Source organism: Pleurodeles waltl, chromosome 3_1, assembly GCF_031143425.1.
Source record: "Pleurodeles waltl isolate 20211129_DDA chromosome 3_1, aPleWal1.hap1.20221129, whole genome shotgun sequence".
In the NCBI taxonomy this organism is placed as follows: Eukaryota; Metazoa; Chordata; class Amphibia; order Caudata; family Salamandridae; genus Pleurodeles; species Pleurodeles waltl.
In genome coordinates, this window is record NC_090440.1 from 1324074950 (window position 1) to 1324092180 (window position 17231).

The following is a 17231-nucleotide window of genomic DNA, read 5'->3' on the forward strand; positions in this document are numbered from 1 at the left end:
TACACATCCCTACTGTCTACAAATCTCAGAGCTAGCAGCTCATCATTCCGCAAGGCACTGCACTGTCCTTTCCCAAGTTTTTTACAGACAAGCTCTCTTGGATAGCCTTTCCGATTAGAGCAGATTGGGTCACAAGCAACAGTGTCCACTCTGAACAATTCCTTGAATAACTGAACTCCAGTGTAAAAGTTATCTACGTATAAATGGTGACCAGTCGTCTACCAAGTTCCCACACAATTTTCTCACTAACTCCAAAAGTGGGCAGACAACCAGGGTGGTCAATACTGGAATCCCTACCAGTATAGACCCAAAACTATAAACATATCCTGTTCTACTTTCAGACAGCATATACAATTTAATTCCATACCGTGCCCACTTGCTAGGAATGTACTGCCTAAAAACCAAACAACCCTTGAACAAGACCCAAAGACTCATCTACAGATATTTCTTTGCATGGACCATAGATCTCTGAAAACCGATCTACAAAATGATCAAGGACAGGTCTAATCTTAAAAAGATGGTCAGAATCAAGGTGATCTCATGGCAAGGCTAAAGCATTATCAACAAAATGCAACATCCGAAGAAGCTCATACCGGTCACTACTCATGATTGCAGGAAATATAGCAGTTGCCATCAAGGGCCTAGAAGACCAATATGAAGACAGTGATGGCTTCCTTATCAGCCCCATCAAAAAAGTTAAACCCAAGAACTTTTTCAACTCTTCCAGATTTGTGGGAATCCACCGGCTAGCTCTAGAGTGTTGCCTAAGTCTGGAAGCGTTGTCCCTCAAACACTGCTCTGCATACAAATTAGTCTGCTCAACAATCTCTTCCAAAAATATGTCATCAATAAACAACTCAAAGAAGTTGACAGGCAAAAAGTTTTCCGTATTTATTCTACACCCTGGGAAACCAGTAAATGCAGGCAACTGTGACTGCTCCATGTCTGGTGCAACTCACGTGTCAGGTCTTCCAATGGGAAGCCTTTCAGCCGCTGGCTGCTGCACCATTGGCACATCAGTGTCCTCCTCTAAAACAGGCACTTCATCAGCACTGAGAGTGGCTTCATTATCAGATGATTTCTCTCTGACAGAAAATTAACTTCCAGGATCTTGCACTTCCCCCTCTGCCTCAGATGCAGAGTCAGTCTCATAATCATGGTCAGAAGGAGACTCAAAAAGCACACCAACAACCTGCTGAGCGGTCATCCTACGGCTGGCCATGATCCTTCCTACGAAAAGAAACTGGACAAATGCACCACCAACAACCGGCATTGTGTAAGATTAGTAATAAACAAAGTGTGGCTTTATCACTGAGAGTTATAACCTCATAAACTATACCGCTCACTTGCCTGAAAAAGCTAGACTCACCAGCAACTACTCTGCACAGCCAGAGCAATCACCAATGATGTCCCACTAAAAAGGAAAAAAGAAAAAAAGAAAAGCAAATTAGACATAAGACAACACAAATATCATTGTGCAAAAATCTAAAGACAATTTCACACCCAATCCTGCATTTAGTACACCACCTACAAACATGTCTTTCATGCATGGCAACAATACTCCTTTGGAGTAAATGTATTTATTTACGTAAAACATGCAACTACGCAAACCACAGGACAACCACTGCCAAAACCGCAACAAGCCACTGCAAAGGAAGCAAAAGCTTTGAACTAGAACAAAAAGGAGAAATAAACTGTTATAATCACAAATATAAATACTTTGCCAGTTGACAAACACCCCGCCACCAAACATTTATACATTTTCCCTGGTGTCTAGTGTTCTCTGCTCCCCCTTGGGGGCAGATGGGCATAAAAAATAGGTCAATCTGCCCCCGAAGGGGGGCAGAAGTGGCATAGAATATATTGTCCCCTTTGGGGGCGACCCTTGCTCAAGGAGCCAACCCCCCCACACAAAGCACACACACATAATCCCTGGCCCTAAGTGGATTCTGCCCTCCTTAGGGGCAGATGGGCCTAAACAAAATAGGCTGATCTGCCCCAAGGGGGGGCAGAACTACCCAACAGTGCTTTGTCACCTTTGTGGGTGGGGCGACCCTTGCCAAATGGGGCCCTCCCCCAACAAAATTAAATCAAAGGAAAGTAATAAAAAAAATCCCTGGCGTCTTTATGGCTTCTCCCCTCCCTGGGGGCAGATGGGCCTAAAAAAAAATGCCAATCTGCCCCCAAGGGGACAGAAATGGCACAGAATATATTGCCCTCTTTGGGGGCGACCCTTGCCCAAGGGCCCCCCCACACACACATGATCACTGGCACTAAGTGGATTCTGCCCCCCTTTGGGGGCCTAACAAAATAGGCCAACTGCCCAATAGTGCTTTTTGCCCCTTGGGGCGACTTTTGCCCAATGGGTCGCCCTCCAACACAAAAAAACACACAAAAACAATCCCTGGTTTCTAGTGGCTTCTGCCCCACTTGGGGGCAGATGGGCCTAAAAATAAAAAGCGTGCCTGCCCCCAAGGGGGGGCAGAAATGGTGATAAATACATTGGCCCCCAAGGGGAGTGACCCTTGCCCAAGGGGTCGCTCCCCCACACTATAACAAACACACACACACATACACAAATCCCTGGTGTCTAGTGGGCATTCCTGCTGCCAGATCGCATCGCAATCAGGATGCAGGAATGCTGGAAGAGACAGCCCCCCCGGCCCAGACGAGAAACTTGCCTCCTTCTTCTGGATGCGCTGGAAGCAAATGACTTCCAGCGCCTCTGGCACCCTCTGATGATGTCAGCGCGCGATCGTGCCTGATGTCATTGGAGGGGGCGGGAAGCGGGGGTAGAAGGGGAAGTGATTGCCCTTCTAACCCTGACCTGGGAGCATTGGGGGTGGCCCTCAGAGGGGTAGCGCTAGCCCTTCCCCCGAGGGCCGGTCCCAGGAGGTAATGGTTACATACGTGGCGCCTCAGTGCCGCAGCCATGGACATAACCATTACCATTACATCCTTGGCAGGGAAGGGGTTAAGAGCGCCAATGTAGCATCACTTTTTGTGATGCTCTGGTGGCACAGCCAAAAAATAACCCCACCCCTGGGGTGGCGTTAACATGGCAAAATGAGGAAGAATGCTTTTATTCCTCCTCGTTTTTTTGCTTTTTCAATGTGTGCTGTAGGGTGACCACTTGTCCGTAATTTTCATGGACTGCCCGTCCGTTGTCAGTGATGAAAGGCTTAACGGACCACATTTGTCCGTAATTTTAGCCTTTTACCTAAAGGACAAAACGTAATTAGGGCAGATCACTTTCCCCAGCTGGATTGAAAGGCAGGGAGACTCCTGTGCTCTGAGGAAGGGAGGGGCAGACAGATAAGAAACATGCCTGCATGCCAGGGTGTCTCCTTCCCTAAAGAAATGCAAAGGAGATACTTAAAGCTTTATGATGACATCTTAAGATATTTTCTTTTAGAGAGGTACTGTAATGGTATTCCAAGGTGAGCTGTGGAGTGTGTGGTTTTAATGGACTGTTATAAAAAATGTTAGGACTAGGTGTAAACTGTATATTATTCAAATCTGTGTTTTAGAAGGACCTTTTTTTATTTAAACAAAATATATTTGCGCATTTTGTAACAGCCTATATTATGATGTGTGTAATGCATGTTTAAAATAAGGGATTACACATTCACAATTCTTTCAAGGACCTCGGTACCTCATAGTACTAACAACATTGACAAAGCCAATTGGTCTCATCTACGCAACAGTTATTGGCTTTACCAATGTGTTTTAGCTATGTTATACACCAGAGTGGTTGCTGTTCAGTTCGTCTAAAAGTTAGTGGCATAGTGGTGTAGAGTGCAGCACAGTGATGCAGAGTAGAGTGCAGTAGTGTACAGTGCAGTTGTTTGAACTAATTTGACGTAGAGCACAGTGGTCTAGAGTGCTGTGGTATGGATTGGCATGGGGCAGAATAGAGTGGCATAGAGTACACTGGAGTAGAGTAACACACAATAGAGTGGCAGAGAATGCAGTAGTGTAGAGAGTTACAGTGGCATAGAGTGCAGAGTAGACTCGCTTGGCAAAGAGTGCTCTGGGGTAGAGTGGTGCAGAGTGGAATAGTATAGAGTGGTGCAGTGCAGGGTAGAGTATAGTGCTGTAGAGTGTAGTGGCGTAGAGTGGAGTGATGCAGAGTAGAGTGGCAAAGATTGCAGTGGAATAGAGTGTATTGGTGCAGAATGCAGTAGTATAGAGTAGAGTGGTGTGCAGCTGGATAATAGCGTTCGAAGTCCAGAAGGCCTTTTCCACCAGCAGTCATGGGTAGCTTTAGAGTGGAAAAAGCTACTCGATGGCGCTCCATCGACCAAATCAGATGTGTGGCAAGTCTGAAGAAGAAATGAAGGACAAGCAGGGGAAGATTTGCTAAATAATACTATCATCGGGGTAGTCCACCATCTTCACTATTGCCACGTGGCCCACTACAGAAAGAAAAAGAGAAGATCAAAAAGCAAACTAGGCTTGGAGGGACCGTGACGCTCTGCCAAGATTTCCATCCTGAAAATCAGTGGGAGAATGGTAGATATTAATCACTAGTTATCGAAAGGTAACTGGTTCCCAGTTCAATCTGAGGTCTAATTGTATATAAAGGGGAAACAGTGCCATATGTTAAAAAAAACACCAATTACATTTTAAAATGTTTACATTTTTTGTGTGCAATTTACATCCCAAATATTTTGAAGATTCTATGTGTACTTGGCACTTAAGGATAATCTAGATCACTAGTTTGACTTTTGCTAAATTTCAAAACCATTTTAAGACATGGACAAAGAGGGCAATTGCCTTGCACAACCTTGCAAGGGGTCTGGCCCCTGCCCACCCTTCACAAGCACGAGCAGCAGACCATTGCACCAGAAGAGTTTGCCAAGGTGGGTGGGTGCTGCTTGTTCAACACTTGACAGTGCCTCTCCTGTTTCTCGCCTGTCTGCAGCGACATCTCCCCAGATACCCAATACCTTCCGATAGTCTTGGTGGACCCATCTTGTCTGATTGTAGGAATTGTCCCACCTTGTCCTTCTCTTCTTTATTTATCCAGTTCTTAACAACAACTCTTTGAATCAGTTGTCATGGATCTCCCATTTGATCTCGATTTCACCCTCCTCTTTTAATATCTTTGGTAGTCCTGAGTCCTAGTTCTGAGAGAAATGTAGAATCCGAGGCATTCACTCTAGTGCTGTGAGACTACAGACAAGTTGTGGGTGCCTCACATCCTGACATTAGGTGTGAGACTGTTGCCCACACCATCTACCCTGCCTCATTACATTTTTTTTAGGTTGAAAGTCCATGGGCGGTTGGGGTGAGCCAGATGTTTTTGTTCAATTTGTTTAAACTAGCATAAGGGTAATTAACTTATTGTTTCCCAAACAGTTTGCCAGAGGTTTTAAAATGTTCAAAAACATATTCAAAAGGTTGCTGTTACTTTCTCTTCAAGAAAGATTGGGTAGATTTGGGTGGGGGTGATGGCCTTGACACAGTGATGAAGGGCATTAATTTACTACTGAATAAGGCCATAGCGGTCATTATGAACATGGCGGGTTGGCCCGCCATGCCTGCGTTGGCGGGTGAAACCGCCAGCCGGGATGGCGGGTCAACCCGCCACATAATGAACTCGGTGAGGGCCATCAGCAGCCCTCACTCACCACCAGGCTTCCTCCGTCGGAAAGCCTGGCGGTGGGCAGAAACATCATCCGACAGGGTTGCCGTGCTCCCCCTCGGATAATGTTTCCGAATCCTCCAGCCTTTCCCTGGTGGGTTTTTCCGCCAGGGAAACGCCGGCGGAGGGGGTGCCCCGGGGGGCCCCTGCACAGCCCATGCACTTTGCATGGACAGTGCAGGGGCCCCGGTGCAGTGCCCTGTCACGCAGGTCTGATTTTCAGCTGCACCCGCCGCACAGAGGCATTGGCCCGTCAATGTCCCAGCCAGGCCTTCCTGTGGGCCGGCGGGCGGAAACAATGTTTCCACCCGCCGGCCCACAGGAAGGTTCATTATTTGCCCGGCAGGGATCCGGGGACGCTGGCAGTCAGTGTTTTGACCGCCAGCATATACATGGCGGTTGTTACCGCCGTGTTCATAACGAGGGCCATAATGTGACACCTGAATGTAGCATACCAGAAAGCAATCACAAAAAAGACCACATGAATAACTAGTGCTCTGTTAAAAAAAGTAACATAGTGAGGGTGTGCCAATAAAACTGTCATTTGTTCTTGAATTTTTGTCCTGAATTTTGACCTTTCATCCTGAATTTTTGTCCTGAATTTTGAACCTTAGTCATGAAGTTTTTACAGTCCTTTTCCAGAATTTGCCTCAATGCCAGGTCATCACCCTAGTGTGCTGCATTCTGCAGCACACATGGAGGAAGCAAAATGCCATGGACGATTGTTTACGTACAGGAAGGGACACCTTCCTGCACATAAACAATCTATCCCCACAACGCAGACACCCTTGCACTCTGGTGCAAGGATGCCTGCATTGGCGCTAGGCAGCTTAATTCAGCACCAGAGCAGGGGGAAACGCAGGGGTGCACCATATTCCTCTAAATATGGTGCACCTCTGTGTTTCTAACGTGGCGCGGCGCTGCTATTGTTAATTCTGGGCCTAAATGACTCAAAAATAATTTTACTATGATATCTGCCAAGCTGTTACTCTTTAACCCATCTCAGTGCAGGTGCACAAAAATAAACAAAATTTGGAGCAGAACAAGCTTAGAGAATCGAGTGGCGGCTGGTGGGGATTGATTGTGGTGGGGGCGTCAGACCAATAAATGAAATTGGTGAGTGCGCGTGGCAAGTAAGCTGAGCTTTTCCATTGGGGTCTTGGGGTTTCTCTTCCTTTTACTTTATACCTTTGTGTGAAATAGTGCATCTTCCAGCACAATGGGGCATATTTACAAGCCACTTGCTCATCCCACGTATGAAGGCAAAAAATATGGCTCAGATAAATTTACAAGATTTCACTGCATCATTTTTTCTGTAACTTGTAATGCCTGCTCAGGGCAGGCGTTAAAGTGACACTCCCTTAATAACTTAAGGGCCGCTATCCAGAAAAGCACCACAACAGCATCATAAATTATGATGCTGTTGTGCTAACCTGCACCATGGTGAGCTTTATACTAAATACAGAGCTACCATGGTGACATTAGGGGGGGACAGGGCAACGCAAGAAAAGTGGCGCATCAGAACTAATGCTCCACTTTCTTGTACATATGTCCCAATGTCTTTTTAAAAAAATGACCAAAAGAATAGATCTTAAAGTAATTTCAAAGGTAAATTCATAAAATATTTAATGCAGTTTCTGACTTGCCAATTGAGTCTGAACTCCCCCAGGGTGTGGACACCAGCCTGGAGGTCTTGGGCTAACCAACTTTAGTGTAAAATGGGAGGGAAACAGAGAAAGCCATCTAATGGCTAAATTGAACAATGTAAAAACAGAAAACATGTGATAAATCCCATCTTCCCTTCTTGTCTAAATTTTGGGATCATAGGAAATTGCCTGCTTTTTCTGTGCCTCCTTGTCCTTTAGCATCGCATTTGAGAGCACCTTGAAATACTTCCAATCAAGATGTACACTGTACTGAAACCCCTATTGCAGATACTTTAATAGACTACTTTGTTGCCTCCTCTAGGATAACAACCTATGCCACATATAAGGTACACAGGGGGTCATTCTGACCCTGGCGGCCGGTGACCGCCAGGGTCACCGACCACGGGAGCACCGCCAACAGGCTGGTGGTGCTCCCAAGGGCATTCTGACCGCGGCGGTTCAGCCGCAGTCAGAAAGGGTAAACCGGCGGTCTCCCGCCGGTTTACCGCTGCCCCATTGAATCCTCCATGGCGGCGGAGCACGCTCCGCCGCCATGGGGATTCAGACACCCCCTACCGCCATCCTGTTCATGGCGGGAAACCCGCCATGAACAGGATGGCGGTAGGGGGTGCCGCGGGGCCCCTGGGGGCCCCACAAAGTATTTCAGTGTCTGCTTTGCAGACACTGAAATACGCGACGGGTGCAACTGCACCCTTCGCACCCCTGCAACTACGCCGGCTCAATTCTGAGCCGGCGTCCTCGTTGCAGGGGCATTTCCGCTGGGCCGGCGGGCGCTCTTTTGGAGAGCGCCCGCCGGCCCAGCGGAAATGTTTGAATGGCTGCCGCGGTCTTTTGACCGCGGTGCGGTCATTTGTCGGCGGTACCTTGGCGGACGGCCTCCGCCGTCCGCCAAGGTCTGAATGACCCCCACAGTAACTGACTTCTTTTTTTTAAAATAATATATTTTTCTTAACATTTTGCTGTCATACAAATGCAAATCAAGTTATGGCAGAAACTGGCTCCCGTCCGGTTCTTGATCATCGGCATTCACAACATCTTGCCATGTTACATGTACTAACAGTTACATCATACTGTTCCTATGTCTTTACTTCGAGTTAGCCATTTCTCAATACTAGACTTGTTGGAGCTTCATATATACACATTCATTCCATGTGTGAGCCATGTTATCATTTTTGTTTTTATGTCCTCATAACCAACTTTAATTAATACTAAACAACATATTTACATGATGGTACCAGTGAGAGCAGGTAATTTCAATTGCTGGGGTAAACCTCTTTATATCTTCACCCAGGTGTGGTCCGGTTCTCCGCATAATCCCCACCGGCTCATTGGTAGGTAAGTGGTCCCCTGATTCAATGCCTGTCTTGCCCCACCCTTCCCTGTTCTACTTTCTTAATGGTCTCGGCCTAGGTCTATAGCCTCTTCCGTTCACTCAGCAGGTGCGGATCCTGGTCCTTTCTGTGTATTATACAACAACAGACGTAATGTCGTCCCTTTCCTGCTATTCATGCAGTCCGCTCTACGGGTGTTCCCCCTCCCCTCACCATACGATCCCATTTCGTCAGCACTTCTTCCAACACCGGTGCAATAGGGGTCTGACGGAGGCCCCGTGCCTCTTAACTCTTCAGGACTGTAGCTCTGCCTTAGCCCACTTCGCCACATCCCGTCTCCATTCATTCAAGGGGGGACTCTTGGGAGATCTCCAACCCAATGTGATCAACCTCCTGTAAAGCACTAGGGGCAGATCCAGAAAGCGACCTTTCGCCTTCCCTTGAGGGAATCCCGTTCTAAGACCCAGCAAGCATACAGATGGGGCCAAAGTCAGTTCCACATCGAAAAGGCCCGTCAGGTCAGTCAATACCGTGCCCCAACCCTGCTGTAGTTCGGGGCAGCTCCACACCATGTGATTGAAATCTGCGTTTATGTCGTCACATCTGGGGCATGTCTTGGGGGCACCGCCATATATTAAAGATAAGCGGTGTGGAGTAAGGTATGTCCTGTGAATGTAATTGTACTGGATATATCTTAGTTGTGTATTTCGAGAGACCACCCGCGGATATGCCAGCACCCTACGTCACTCCGTGTCCATTAATTCCCTGCTCAGTGTCCTTTCCCATCTCTCCCTCTGAAACTGTAATGGTTCCAATGCATCCTCATTTTGGGCCCGGTACAGTTAAGTGATTAGGTGGGCATCATCCCCCGATGTTAATAGAAGATGTAATACCCGGTGGGTAGCAGGCTTCACATTAACCGTTTCCCAATGTTCTCTTAAAGTGTGTGTCAACTTCTGGTATAAGAGGAACTGTCCATGCGGGACTCCACTACTGTCCACCAGGTCAGCAAAGGATCTCAGCACCCCATCCCGGAATAGGCCTCCAATTGTCTCCACTCCTGCCTTCTTCCAAGCTCCCAATCCGGTGCCCACCAGGCTCTTCTCCCCCACATCCAACATTAGTGCTGACAGTGGCAGGGCAGGGGAGTAGGGCGGGCCCAGCCCACCCCCACCCATCTCGAGCATCTCTTCCAACACGACGAAGCTACCCTCGTCATCAGGCTGTCTGCTTGGCGAGCCACCCTCCGGTTTATCATGTGTGCTATCATCCGATCTATGCCCATCTCGCCATTGACAATACATCTGTCCAGATGTCCCTTTCCGGCGAACCACCTGGGAGTCCATTGCAACTGGGATGCCAGATAATAGGATTCAAAATCTGGAGCTCCCAGGCCTCCCGAGTGGGCCGGCCTACAAACAGTTGAGAGTGCTGTGCTTCTGCAGCCATCATCCCAGATAAGTTCCCTGAGCAGGGTGTTCAATTCGTGGAACCACGCTGAAGGGATTAGCAACGGTAAGTTAGCAAAGTAATAAAGGATGCGGGGTAGCATAATCATTTTAGATGATGATATTCTGGCCATTATAGATAACTTCAAGGAACGCCAGAATCCAACAGAAGCCCGCAGGGAGCGAAGTGCCCTACCGATGTTTCCGTCACGGAGGTCCCCCGCTTCCTGAAGCACCTGTATACCCAAGTATTTAAAGGTGCGTGGGGCCCAGACCATGTCCTCCGGGCACGAGGTGGGTCGTTCACAACTCGATATCATGGAGAAACCGAATGTTTTGCCCCTATTGAGGTGTAGTCCCGAAAGGGTTCCGAAATGTTCTAAATTCCGCAGGGCCCAGGGCAGTCCAGACTCCCCGTCCCTGAGATAGATGAGAATATCGTCAGCGTATAACGAGATAACATGCTCAGACTGTCCCCATTCCACTCCCCTACCCACTCTGTCACTCCGCATCTGAGCCGCCAGTGGCTCGATGGCCAGGGCGAAAAATAGTGGTGACAGCAGGCATCCTTGCCTGGTTCCCCTCCATATGGGACAAGTATCAGATACCATCCTGCCCGTCCTCACTCTTGCCAGCGGGGCCGCATACAATAAGTCCACACATCTTACCCATCCCTCCTCCAAGCCCATCCGAAGCATCACTGTCCTCAGGTAGTCCCACCTAACCGAGTCGAAGGCTTTCTCAAAGTCCACTGCGAGCAACAATCCCGATGGGAGACTCTCCTCTCTAGGCATATGTAAGATAGCGAAGAGGCGCCTAAGATTCAGGGAGGTACTGCGGTTCTGGACAAATCGTTTCTGGTCTGCGTGCACTAATGTGGATATGCAGTGAAGCAAGCGATTGGCTAGAATCTTACTAAGAATTTTAAAATCACTGTTCAACATTGATAATGGGCGGAAATCAGCTACTGATGCTTCCCTTGATTTCAGCTTGGGTAGAGGGACCACCAGTGCCTCCCTAAGCGAGTCTGGTAACAAGCTGCAGTGCAATGCCTATGTATAAATTTCCACCAACTGGGGGGCCAACAGCGTCACATTCTTTTTGTAAAAGTCCATTGGGAGGCCGTCTGTCCCCGGTGTCTTCCCAGGGGCTAACTGCGAGATGGCATCCTGTACCTCCACCACTGTCAGCGGTCCACCCAGATTGTCCCGCTCCTCGTGCGTCAGAGTAGTCAGTGGGAGCAGTTGTAGAAAACTATCAAGATCATGGGGGAAACCGCCCAAACACCGCCCCGCGGTCAAATGACCGCGGGGACCATTCTAACTTTCCCGCTGGGCCGGCGGGCGATCTTCAAAAAATCACCCGCCGGCCCAGCGGGAAAGCCCCAGCAAAGATGAAGCCGGCTCCGAATGGAGCCGGCGGATTTGCTGGGGTGCGACGGGTGCAGTTGCACCCGTCGCGATTTTCAGTGTCTGACAAGCAGACACTGAAAATCTTAATGGGGACCTGTTAGGGGGCCCCTGCACTGACCATGCCAGTGGCATGGGCAGTGCAGGGGCCCCCAGGGGCCCCACGACACCCGTTCCCGCCAGCCTCTTCCTGGCAGTGTAAACCGCCAGGAACAGGCTGGCGGGAAGGGGGTCGGAATCCCCATGGCGGCGCTGCATGCAGCACCGCCATGGAGGATTCCCCCAGCCGGGGGAAATCCGGCGGGAAACCGCCGGACCCGGCTGGGCGACCGCGGTTTCACAGCCGCGGTCGGAATACCTGATGTAGCACCGCCAGCCTGTTGGCGGTGCTACCTCCAGCCTCCACCCTGGCGGTCTATGACCGCCAGGGTTGTAATGAGGCCCCATCTGTCCTAAATTCGTCTGGGCTCCTATACAGGTAAGTATAATAATCTTTGAAAGCGTCATTTATAGGGCCCGGCCTGCATCTTCGTTCCCCCTCCTTATCACGCACACTCATGATGGGCTCACTATCCCCACCTGGCCGCACCAACCACGCCAGCATCCTACCTGATCTGCCCTCCACAGATTGCAATGAAGCTAAATATTTTTGCATGTTGTAGCAGCAGAGTTGTTCTTCAACCTGGGATTGGGATCTCCGTGCCTGGTCATACTCCTCCTGCTCTGGTGTCTCACCTCCCCATCTCCGTTCCCCCTCGTGTATTATCTTCTCTATACTAATCAGCTCCCGCTCCAGTGTACGTCTCACTCCGGTTGTTTGTCCTAGACAGTAACCTCTCGTTGCTACTTTAAGCGTTTCCTACTTCATGGATCTAGAGGAGGCAGATCCCTTATTGATTTTAATATGGTCAGTCAAATATAAACGAAGGGTGTCTCTATATGCCTGATCTTCTAGAGTAGCAGGGGTCAGTCTCCACGTCGGAATGGGGGACCTGTCTTCAGTCATCCTCCAGGTAAGCAGTAAAGGATTATGGTCAGATAGGGTGCGTCAAAGGTATTCAGAATGGGTCATTCCTTGAGCTAGGTTTTCTGTACACACCACTCTGTCTATCCTGGTGTGTACTCAGTGGAGACCTGAGTAATATGAGTAGTCTTTATCAGTAGGGTGCTGCTCACGTCATACATCCACCAGGCCCCAGGAACCCAACCACTCTCTCAATTTTTTAGCTACCTTATGTGTCACTGCCCCTGGTATCGGTGGAGTGGAGCGGTCCAAGTCTACGTCTAGTATGCTGTTGAAGTCTCCCCAAGTTAACAATTCTCCAGTCTGCTGACAGGTAAGGTGGCTTGATAAACGCGTCATGAAGGGGACCTGATCCTGATTAGGAGTGTAGATACTACCCAGGACAATCAGGGTGCCGTGAAGCTTTCCCTCCACTATCACAAACCTGCCCTCCCGATCTATCAGTAGACACTACCTCAAAAGGGACCCCAGCACGGACCCAGATCAGTACACCCCTTTCATACGCAGAGCATCCTGTGGCAAACACCTGCCCTCTCCACCTGCGTCTCAGCTTCTCTGCTTCTCTTGCAGCTAAGTGGGACACCTGTAGCATTGCCACCTGAATACCCCTCCTCTTTAAATAGGACAATATTCTATGCCTATTAGCTTGTGACCCCATCCCCTGTATGTTCTATGTTAAGAGGTTATATTCTTCCATGGAGATATATCATAAGCATTACATTCTTCCCACCCCCACCCGGTGACCGGTCTCCCCTTGGACCTTATTGAATACCTTACACAGTCACTCCACATCTCCCAAAGCACCATCAAAACTTGTAATTGTAAAACCCGACTCCCCCTCCCCAGGGCGCCTCTCGAACAGTAGGGTGCCTAGAAAACTGCGCAACAGTGCAACTTACTAAACAGTTTAATTGTAGTTCTCGCTAGTCTAACGGAATGGACGAGAATCCGATTGGGGTGGGCCGTACTCAGAGGGGCCTCATGTTCGTACAATTCTCCTCACCTCAAGACCAGCTTATGTACTCAGTTATCCAAGTTCATCCGCTGTCTGCGGGGTTACCCATGGGGCCCGCGCGGAGCAGCCTGAGCCCCCTGCGGAGGACACAGCTGTGTCATCCGATTCTTCACCAGAACCCTCCAGAGGAGACTCCTCTCTGCTCCTGCTTCCAGAGCCACTTTCTTTCCCAATTCCTTCTGCGTCTGGGTTGGTGCCGTGCGAGGGCGGTTCCTGTTCCGTCGTCTCCCCGGGCCCCTGTGGAATCCGCTCTCAGCTAGGCCTTCTCTTGTATGCCGCCCCGACTGACCTCCACGGGCCTCCAACCACTCCCACGCCTCCTCGGGGTCTGGAAGAATGTAGTCTTGCCCTCCAGGATCACTTTCAGTCTAGCCGGGAAGAAAAGCGAGTACTGAATCCCCTCTCCTCTGAGAGCCCTCTTAACTGCCAGAAATGAAGCTCGCTTGATCTGGACATCGAATGTAAAATCCGGGAATAGCGTCACTTCCCCATTCGCCACCTTAAAGGGGCATGTCTCTCTGGCCCTCTGGAGCAGGATATCTCTGTCCCTGTAGCTCAGCAACCTGGCAACCACTACGCGTGGAGGCCTACTCGGGGCAAGGGGCCTCGAGGGCACTCAGTGCGCTCATTCCAATGTGAAAAAAGGGGTCAGTCGGTTCGGTGCCACAACTGTGCGCAACCATTCCTCAATAAATTCCACCATATTCGTGCCCTCCGCTCCCTCCGGGAGGCCAACCACCCGCACATTGTTCCTTCGGTTTCTCCCTTCTGCGTCCTCCGCTCTCTGCTCCAGCCGCGTCACTCTGTCAGTTAGATTCATCACCGTGGCTGTCAGGTCTTTTTGTTTCAGTGCTAAGTCCGCTAAGGTGGTCTCCGCCTCTATAACTCTGTCTGCCAATTTTTGGTGGTCTGCCCTCAGGAGTCCTACTTCAACTGCGACTTGATTGATATTGTGCTGCAAAGTTGTTTTTGTATCTTCAATTGCGCCCAGGATTTTGTCCAAGGTGTCCTGCACTTTAGATTGCGAAAGGTCCTGAGGGTCCCCTCCCTTGCGCTCAGTGGACACTGTACGATCCATGGTTTTACTCTTGTGCAGGTCCTTGGTAGACATAAAAAATATGAATTTTTGTACCAGTAAGGTTAGAGTGGCGGGCGGTCTATTACTGCAGTTTCTCTTCCATCCGGCACCTCAGACGCTAGCGTGCTCCAACCTGTGTTACGCGTCTAGGTGATGATATCCCAGTCCACAAATATACTGCACCCTCAGACACCGGCACCCAGCAGCCTTTCTGTGTGCCCCACAGGGATGAAGAGTCTACCCGAGGCGGCTGCATACATCCACCAGGGACAGCGAGGAGGCCAACGCAACTGCACCTTCACTTCCACGGGGCGCGAAGCAGTGCTCACCAGGATCTCCCTCTGATGCACTGGGGCTGTCCGCTTCACCTCATTCACTGCAGTTCCACAGGCCCATCAGTTATCTCCTCATAGTGCTCCCCCAAGGGCAGCAGTGCTGCTCGCAGTATAGCACAGGCAGCGGCAGCGCGCTCCCCCGCCCCACTCCATGTGGGTACCGTCCTGCCAACACCATTCAGGGCATAGGAGCGCTCCGCCTCGCCCCGCTGCAGCACTCTCTTTACCTCAAAGGGGATGGGGCATCTACTGGGGCTCCTCATTACGCATCCGACGTGGCACAGTTCAGTGCCTCCAGGCGCTGCACCATTCGGGCACTACACAGCGCCCGCAATGCCCAGGGCAACGCACCAGGCCGCCTGCGGCAGATCCAACAGGTCCGGCGCCGCCTTCTCTTCTCTCGATGCGCCCGGCGGCTCGGGGCAGCCCACACGCGCGTGCCCAACTACTTCAGTCCCTGGTCTCCGGGCCGCACACCAGGCCGCAGTCGCCCTGCTCCACCGACACCGACAGGTATCGCCTTCAAGAGCCTGGAAACGGGCTCCGCTGCTCCCCGCTGCTCCCCGCTGCTCCTCGCTGCTCCCCGCTGCTCCCCGCTGGACTCCCAAGGCCCCACCCGCAACAATCTCACGGGAGGCCCCGAGGTCAGGCTTAATACTTCGGATAATTAGCAGATCCCTCCGGAGCCAGGGGATTACTCGCACGCCATATTTGGCTGCTTGGCCACACCCCTCCACAGTAACTGACTTCCTATTAGTTTTTTTGCCATCATCATTGTCTGGACATGAATATTTTACATTTAAAAATATTGATCTAGTGGCTGAATCACCCAGCGTTAAACCGAGATCCAAGGATCATTCTTGGCTTACAGCTTCACCAAATTGTCTGATCCTAGATATTGAGTTATTTCTCTATACATCTTTGCACTTTATCATTGCATTCTGGAATCCTAGGCAGTTGCCTTATTTCTCTAAATGTGTAGATGAAGAACAAATAACCAGATGTATGTAGTTTTGGCTTTGAGATTTCCTAATAGCAAATCTTAACTATTCGCTATTAGGAAATCACAGACTGGGATGTATAACAGTGTGTTTAACACTGTTTGCGATTCCCAATAGGGTTGCAAATGACTTAATTTGTGACCCCATTGGCAATGGCTGCCCTCACAGGAATGGTGGCCTGCTAGGGACAGCAGACCACCATGTCTATAACTGCTTTTTAAATAAAGCAGTTTTTTTTAATGCAGCCTTCTTTCCTTAAAGGAAAACGCGATGCATTTCAAACAGAAAATGAATATTTTTCTTTTCATTATTTCACATTAGGCAGTGGTCCATGGGACCACTACCTGCTCTGAAAAAATATTTTTGCTTCCATTCACAAAGGGGAAGGTTCCTGTTTGTGAATGAGTTACCAACAACTTGAAGTTGGTGGTAACTGTGATTGTTTTGTGACCGCATTCACTTTTGCAAAATAATCTTACATCCCCCTGCAACTCTAAATGAGGAATGGGCGTCCTTGGCATGCCCCTTCCTAATAGCGACTCGCACACCTATTCTGTGAGTCTGTAGCAGGTTACCAACTCGCAGAATAGGATAGTTACAGGGGGAAAAACCTTTTCCCAGTCGTAAATGGCCCCATGGGCTTTCATACATCTGGCCCATAGGGACACAGTGAAATAAGTCATTGTCTAGGATCACACAATTTGGTCAAGTGGGAAACCAGGATTGATAGAGCATTTTGAAATGCTTCAGTCTGCTTGTTGTGCTAAAATCTCTCTTACGTTTTTTAATAGACTCCATCTTGCATCTCAACCTATTCCACATGTACGGTGTGCATGATAAATTACTTGTCCTTGCTTATTTATTGGCATTCTCATCTGGTTCCTGAGATCAAAGCAAAAACAGTTTGGGCCTGATTTAAGAAAAGTGGTGATGCACACAGTGCAGGGCCACTTTTCTTGCACCCCTTAGCACCCCCTTAACACCACCATTTGTGCGCCATATCTAAAGATACGGCGAACCATGGCAGTAATTGGGGGAACCAGCATCAACATTTTGTACGCTAGTTCGGAGCTTTGCAGGATTAGCATAACAAATGTTCACACTAATCCTTCAAAGCCCATTGAGGCCCATTGAAAACAATAGTGTGCCTCCTGTTAACGCCTGCCGAGAGATTTCTTTGCCCCATTTTTTTGGCCTCCGTAATAGGGGAATACCCCTTTTGCCCACATAATGCCTGGTGCAGGCATAATGTAGTGCAAGTGGTTACAAAGTG